We start from the raw sequence: 6,600 nt of genomic DNA, 5'->3' as shown, positions 1-6,600 counted from the left end.
CCTAGATAGGTTACAAGGATGGGCGGAGGAGAACAGGATTGAGTAGGTGAGCTCGTTTCATGACCTCAGCACTAAGTGGTGTAGATAAGGCCTTCATTTCTTTATAAATATCCTATAATCAAACTGCTACATATAGGGAGAAAAAGGAGAGAGAGGGAGAGTCAGGGCATTACCTTTAGCTCGAGCTATAGGATCAACTCATTCTAGCATGGTGGCAAAACTCCACACTGGATAGACAGGAAATTAAGAGGAGGGGAGATGGGTATTTGGCCTGGGTATTTTTGGTCTCTGCATCTTTGGAATTCTGCAACATGCTGAACAGTTTCTGTCATCTTGTTGAGTGCAAAGCGCTTGGCACTCACTGGATTTTGTTTTCAAAACCTTCTGAGTAAAATACATATGCTGCAACACGCTCATACTTGCCTTGGGTGGTGTATAAGTTTTGTTGGTGGTGAAGACCAATTTAATTTCCTTTATTATTTTTGTTGGTCATTGTGGTTAAGGCTGGGTTAGTGCCTGGGATGATACATTTTAATGATGAGTATATGAATGTTCAGGAGTGTATTTCTTTTATTTGCAATTTATTTTGCAATGGATGTCTTGTCTCTCTTTTCTGTTATGCTACAAAAGCATGCAAAAGCAACAGGTTAGTCTCATGATGCATGCAGGGGCATTATAATTTATCGCATGAAAGCAGCCAAAAAAATCCTAAAACAAATACCCTTGTTTTTTTACACACCTAATAGGATGGCAAAAGAAAATTGAATAGAGATGGCACTTTAATTGTTAATTCAAACCAGTTCTGTACCTTTTTAGAACCTGAAATTCATGCAAGTGAAGCTCACAGTGGTACAGACTTCTAGTGATGGTCAAACCAGCTGTTCATTAGGGGTAAGCAGATATGGGATGGCAAGTATTAACAAACTCTAAATTGTATTTCATTTCACTACATTTTTTAAAAATTTTGTCTAGTTGCACAAATAGTGGAGGTGGAAGTTTGATGTTTGCACACACAAGTACTTTGTGGAAAGGCTACTTACTGAATTATATCGATGAGCAAATGAGTACATTCAAGCCTGTGTATCATTAGAGCATGTACACTTGTGCATCAATACTCAATATTCCAAATTTTGAGACAAATAACAGCACTTTTTTTTTTTTTACCAAAAAAAAGAAAAAAAAATGTTGACTAGTTCTACCAGACCCACTTTATATTAGTTTGGTCTATCTGTGAATTGTTTTGTTACAGAGTTATAAATATTAAAGATCAAGGTGGCATTAGGAATATGTAAGGATTCATGTTCCAAAGGAAGTATGGTAATATCTCTTCCTTGGAGACTTCAGGAATGAGTTCCAAGCCTAGAATTGGTGTAAAGGTGCTGTCAATATACATAGTCAAGAAGCAAGAAAATGCAGTCTGATGGAACCAGCTGTATGCAGGTGCGTGTGTCTGTCCCTGTGGTCAGATGGTTACCTACTGACACTGTGGAGTGGCTGATGACTTTAGTGTAGTGGATCTGATCTCGATCCACTGGTAGATCTCGGAGCTTCTTGAGGCAGATCTTGAAGCCTTTTGGAGTTGATCCGAGGCTGAGGTGGGAGGCCGAGTGTTTGCATGGATGTGCGCATGTGCCCCAGCCCAGCAGGTCAGTCAGTCAGAGAGGGAAGGGGTGGGGGATAGATCAAGGCCCTTGCAGTGAGGGACAGTGCTGCATAGGCAGGAGCAGGGGTAAACTGAGTGGTGCCCTGGCCAGTTGGGACTTACCTGCTGGGGAGGCGTGCCCTCAAATAATTTTTTTTCCCCTTGCCTTGATCTGCCCTCCCCCCATCCCTGTTCCCTCCCCACAGACTTACCTGCTGGGCAGGTGAGGGTGAGGGGTGGCGGTGGTGCATGGTAGGTCTTGGGTTGCTTTTAAATGCCAAAGGTGATCTCCTACTTAAAAAGGTTGGAGACCCCTGCTTTAGTGATTGGGAAGCAGTGGCAGAGATTAGTAGATTTACTAAGGGTATATGAGGAGATGCATGAAGTTGTTTTAAGAAACATTTAATAGGAACTTGTGAAAGGGCACATTCAGGAAGGGTTTGTGCGTTTTGCCACTTCAAGTCAGTTAGAATCCATGATATTTTTTTTCAGTGTCCTTTTTCTCTCTCCTTTTATGGTAAAAAATTTAAGTCCCTTCTCCCCAAGAAGGTTTGAATGGTGATTGATGAAATAGTAATTTTGATTAGGTCTCTCAGATGAGGAGAGTGAAAATGAGCATTGAAGGGGAAGGGATTCTTACCCACCATGTATAAAATGCTTAGAGAAAAGATGCCTTTGTTCAGTGTTCAAAATCTCCTCCAATTACACATCTGAAACCCTGAAGAAGTTCTTCTGGAAAAACAGTGGAAGATGAGATTTGATATTCTTCATATTTCAAATGGGAGAGAGAATGGAAAACAAGAAAAAATATGGGGATGAGTGTCTGAGAGGCACAGCCCTTTTATAGAAGTACCGGACTAGGACCTTTCTACTTGTTTTCAGTTCCTGGATATTCAGCAACTTTCTTGTGCGACACTGGGGCAGGCCATTTATTCTCCCTCTGTCTCTGTTCCCCAGCTGTAAAATTGGCAAAAGTGCTTCCTTTCTCTCACTCTGTGTGTCTTGCATATTTAGTTTGTAAGCTCTGCACTTCAAGGACTGTTTACTCTGTGCTGTATCACAATGGGGCCTTGGTCTCAAGTTAGTACTGATATATGTGATACGTGTTTGGCAGTAAGGCAAGAAAACACAGTAAACTAGATCTTTTGGACTTGTCTTGTGTATAATAAATAATCAGATCACTTTTTAATACACCTGTTCTCCAAACCACAACCTTTTCAGCCAAAGCCTTGCTGCAGTGAGAGAGAATGATGAGAGCTGGAGAAGAATATGCAACTATGCTCTTCAAAAAGCTTATAGAAGGAAATACCGGAGAATAATTCCCCCTTGAATTTTCAGTTGGACAATTAAGGTACCAAATTTACTTGATTCCAAGATGAGGTTCCCCTCTGCCCCCATTTTAACACATGGCAGAAAAGCCCCTAGTCTTGGAATCAAGTATGAGGTGGTGTGGAAGGGGGGACGTGGTGGATGCTGCATCTCTGGCTCTGGCTCCGTCCCTGACCTGGTGTTGTGGCAGGAGTTGCAGCTGCTGCCCCTCACTGATGCCTCTCCCCTCCCCTCCCTTCACCCCACCCACAGACTGTTTCCCCATCCTCCCCTTCCCTACTGCCTCAGGCTCCCCACTCCCTCCACATGCCATCCCCCCCCTCCCCCCAGCCACCTACTCTTCAGTAGACTCCATCCCTGCCTGCCCTGGGGCATGGAGCATCTCCCCAGCCCACTTTGGTAGCTGTGGTGGTAGCCGTCATTGTGGGGTAATGGAGGGGGAAGGGGAACTGGAGGGCCTGAGACTGCCGGGGGAAGGTAGCAGGGGGAACAAGTGTCAGGGGGACAGGCAGCAGGGGCAAGCATTTCTGGTTTTGAGTTTTTTGGTCCAAGTTCTGACTAACAGAAATGATTTTGCATAGGTTGAGAGCTAATAAAATCACAGCTCAATTAGGAGCAGCTACAAGCTTAATTTTAATTTAAAAAATTATGCAAGATGATGATTGGCCTCATGGGTGATTGGTGCCTGAGTCTGGGGCGCACCCGTGGAAGTCACCAGCAGTGTTGGCAGTGGTGATGGGGCTGGCGAGCACCAACAGAAGCCGCCAGTGGCATTGGTGGTAGGGATGGGGCTGGCGAGCACCTGCAGAAGCCGCCAGTGGCATTGGTGGTAGGGACGGGGCTGGCCAGAACCTGCAGAAGCCACTGGTGGTGTCGGCAGCAGGGACGGCCCTGTCATGGGGGGCACATGCCCTCCCGTGGTCCCCCTACCAGTTGCCTATTACTGGCCTAAACTGATCAAAGAAATCTACAATTGCTGACCATATGAGACAACCTGTGTTGTAAAGATATGCCTCTTCCTTTTCTTTATTATTACTTAATGCATTTTACAATGAATATTTATTTTTTGTAGGTCAGTGTTGATTCCTGTCTTCTCTGCTTCTGTGGTTTTTTTATTGTTTGTACAAATTATGTTTCTGCTCTTGAAAGAGATCCAATGACCAGAACTATATAACAGGGCTTCATTAGGTAGGGTTCCCCTCATCTACTTTGCTGTGGGTACCAGTTCTCTTAGTGCCCATGGTAGTGGGAAGAAGGCAGTGACTCAAAGTCCTTCATGACAGTTATGACAGCGTCTCATCTTCCTGAGCATGTTGCTAATGAAGGTTTAGTGCCTGGCACTTTAATCTTGATTTATGTTGGACTGAATATGTCCTGCCCCACCCCCATACATGTTGGTCTGCCTTCAGGTGCTATTATATTGTTTTTTTCCTGTGGCGTAGGAAAATGAAATTGTGTTAAAGCACATCAAATCTGATGAGCATAGCAACCGCATTCACCTGACATGCGTATGTGTATGTGAGAGGAAGGGGTTGTCAGTAGAGACTTTTTATCGTATTGTTGGCAAGTTTCTTTTTTCTTTAATAATTAAAAATGAAAGAGTGGGACTGATTTGATTTGTATCACTAGCAAATGCAAAACAAGTGTGTGTGTTTTCACTTGCTGCCTTTCCCAACCTGGCCTGTGCTGAGTCGGTCAGTAAGTATTGATTCATGCACTGCCTCGGGAAGTACAGATGTCAAAACCAATTCATCGAGGGTCATTTCTTTTCAGTTCTCTGCAATGAATGCTCCAAGGTTCCCCCTCCCTCCTGTATTTTTCTTCTTTAAAAAAACACAACCCGATATCACATTTTAAGCACTCCAGATGCTGGGAGGAAGTCACTTGCCAGCAGTTCAGTGCAAGCAGCCATGGAATCTGATGTTAAGCAGGGATACAATGGGAGAACTAAGAAGACTGTGTATAATTTATGCTTTCCTATTATGTAGGAGAGTTTGATTTTTGGAGAGGTAGTAGGCTTTAGGACAAATAATTTTGTATCCTGGAATCCATCATTCTGCTTCACTGGATTACTTTGTCTGGGCCTATATCAAATGGACAGATGAAACAAGACAAGAGCAGGAGACATTTTGAACTGGTGATCTTGTTCATTCCTTCTCTCTCTCTCTCTCTCTCTCTCTCTCTCTTTCCACTGTATGTAGTCTGAGTGTCTATTCCACCATGATCTTTGTTTGGTTTTTTATTGTTTATTTACAACACCATTGTTATTTCATGAATTCTTTAGGCCATCATGTATCTAGGGCAGAAACATGTCAGAATTGTCCTTGCCATTTTAAGCCCTTCTGGCAGGTAGACGTAAAGAACAACATTTTAGCCCCCCTGGGAAGTGCAGAAGCTGCAATATTTTAAAATTGGGAAGACCAGCCTCTTTAAATTGGTTATTAGAACAGATTTCCTTATGGTAGAGTTGTCTTATGGTTTCTATTTTTCCCCCCTTTCCTATTTGCCCAGTTCCTTTGCATAAGGGTTCCAAGATGGCAAGCCCCTCCCTTCCCAAAAGGAGTACTTCTGGCACAAGGGGAGGGACTTCAGGTGGCAAAGGTCAGGGGTTAGGGACAAGACTTCCAGTCTCAAGATGGCAATCAGGAGTGGGGCATCTGTTGAGGGGTAGGGATATCCTTGCGGCCCTCAACAGCTCACTAAAACTTGTTAAGTGGGCCTCCAGCTGAAATAATTGCCCATCCCTGCATTAGATAAATATGATCCCTTTAATGAAGTCAAAATCAAATGGCACAATTAGACCCTTGTAGATGCTAAATGGTCACTGATTATTCTGCTAGGGAAATCCAGGGTAGTGGGCACCTTTTCTTCAGTCTGACAATTTGCCATTTTATTTATTTTTTGCTAGGGACAACTCATTAAGACTACCTCAGGTCAGGGAAGCACAGATTTGTATGCTCCTTCTAGCTGACAAGTTTAAACGCATTTTAGAGTTAAATTGTAGCAAAACATTTGGAGAGTTCTCTCCGTCTCTGAAGAACTTTGAGACTTTCTGCAATATATTTATCATTCACTTTTTATTTTATCTCTCTTGTCTTTTTTAATTATTTTTCTATTAACCTAACTGTGTGTCTTTTGGAGAAGTGGGAGAGATCCAGGAAATCTGGGATCCAGTTGGATGGGATCCAACTGAAGTTCTATGAGAAACTAATTAGAGTTGAGAATTATTTTTGGGGTACAGGTGAGGCAGGAGTTAATTTTGGCTGGATGGTTCTGCAGCTGTGCTGTGGATAGAGATCTCTAGTTGTGGCAGATAGAGCCTTTTTGACAGAGGAATTAAAGTTTTGTGGGACTGTACCTGGGAAAACTTGTTTTATGACTGGCGTCTGTAGTCTGGAGAATATTTATTGGCTTGTTTCTTCTGATCTGGTCTTCTGGTATTTTAATTTACTAGTCAAGGTTTCCTATAAGGAAAAGAGTTCTATATTCTGGAAAGAAAATAAATTTTAAAATTTAAAGTTGTAAATGGTCATATCCATCACTGCATTTGTTTCCTGATAGGAGGAGTGTGCAGACACTTAAATGAACCTTCTTTTCATTTTTTTTGGGGGGGGGGGGGGGGGGGGGGA

The 6,600-nt window shown here is 42.9% G+C and overlaps 1 protein-coding gene across 9 annotated transcripts in view; it reads left to right on the top strand.

Annotated features, from left to right (window-relative positions):
• ZMIZ1 (zinc finger MIZ-type containing 1) overlaps positions 1–6,600 on the top strand; it is a 607,902-nt gene that overhangs the window by 72,619 nt on the left and 528,683 nt on the right. Inside the window, exon 2 of one of the 9 annotated variants that reach the window (XM_019502341.1) lies at positions 817–891. The exons of 7 other annotated variants lie outside the window; for them this stretch is intronic. The gene's annotated coding sequence lies outside the window, so the exon portion shown is untranslated. Of the gene's footprint in view, positions 1–800; positions 892–6,600 lie in introns of all 9 variants that reach the window. One more of the 9 variants, XM_019502342.1, reaches the window with a different exon arrangement.

Source organism: Gavialis gangeticus, unplaced genomic scaffold (assembly GCF_001723915.1).
Source record: "Gavialis gangeticus isolate Ggan-Ray unplaced genomic scaffold, GavGan_comp1, whole genome shotgun sequence".
Classification (NCBI taxonomy): Eukaryota; Metazoa; Chordata; order Crocodylia; family Gavialidae; genus Gavialis; species Gavialis gangeticus.
The sequence above is the reverse complement of the archived record's forward strand: the minus strand, read 5'-3'. Positions and strand labels throughout refer to the sequence as shown.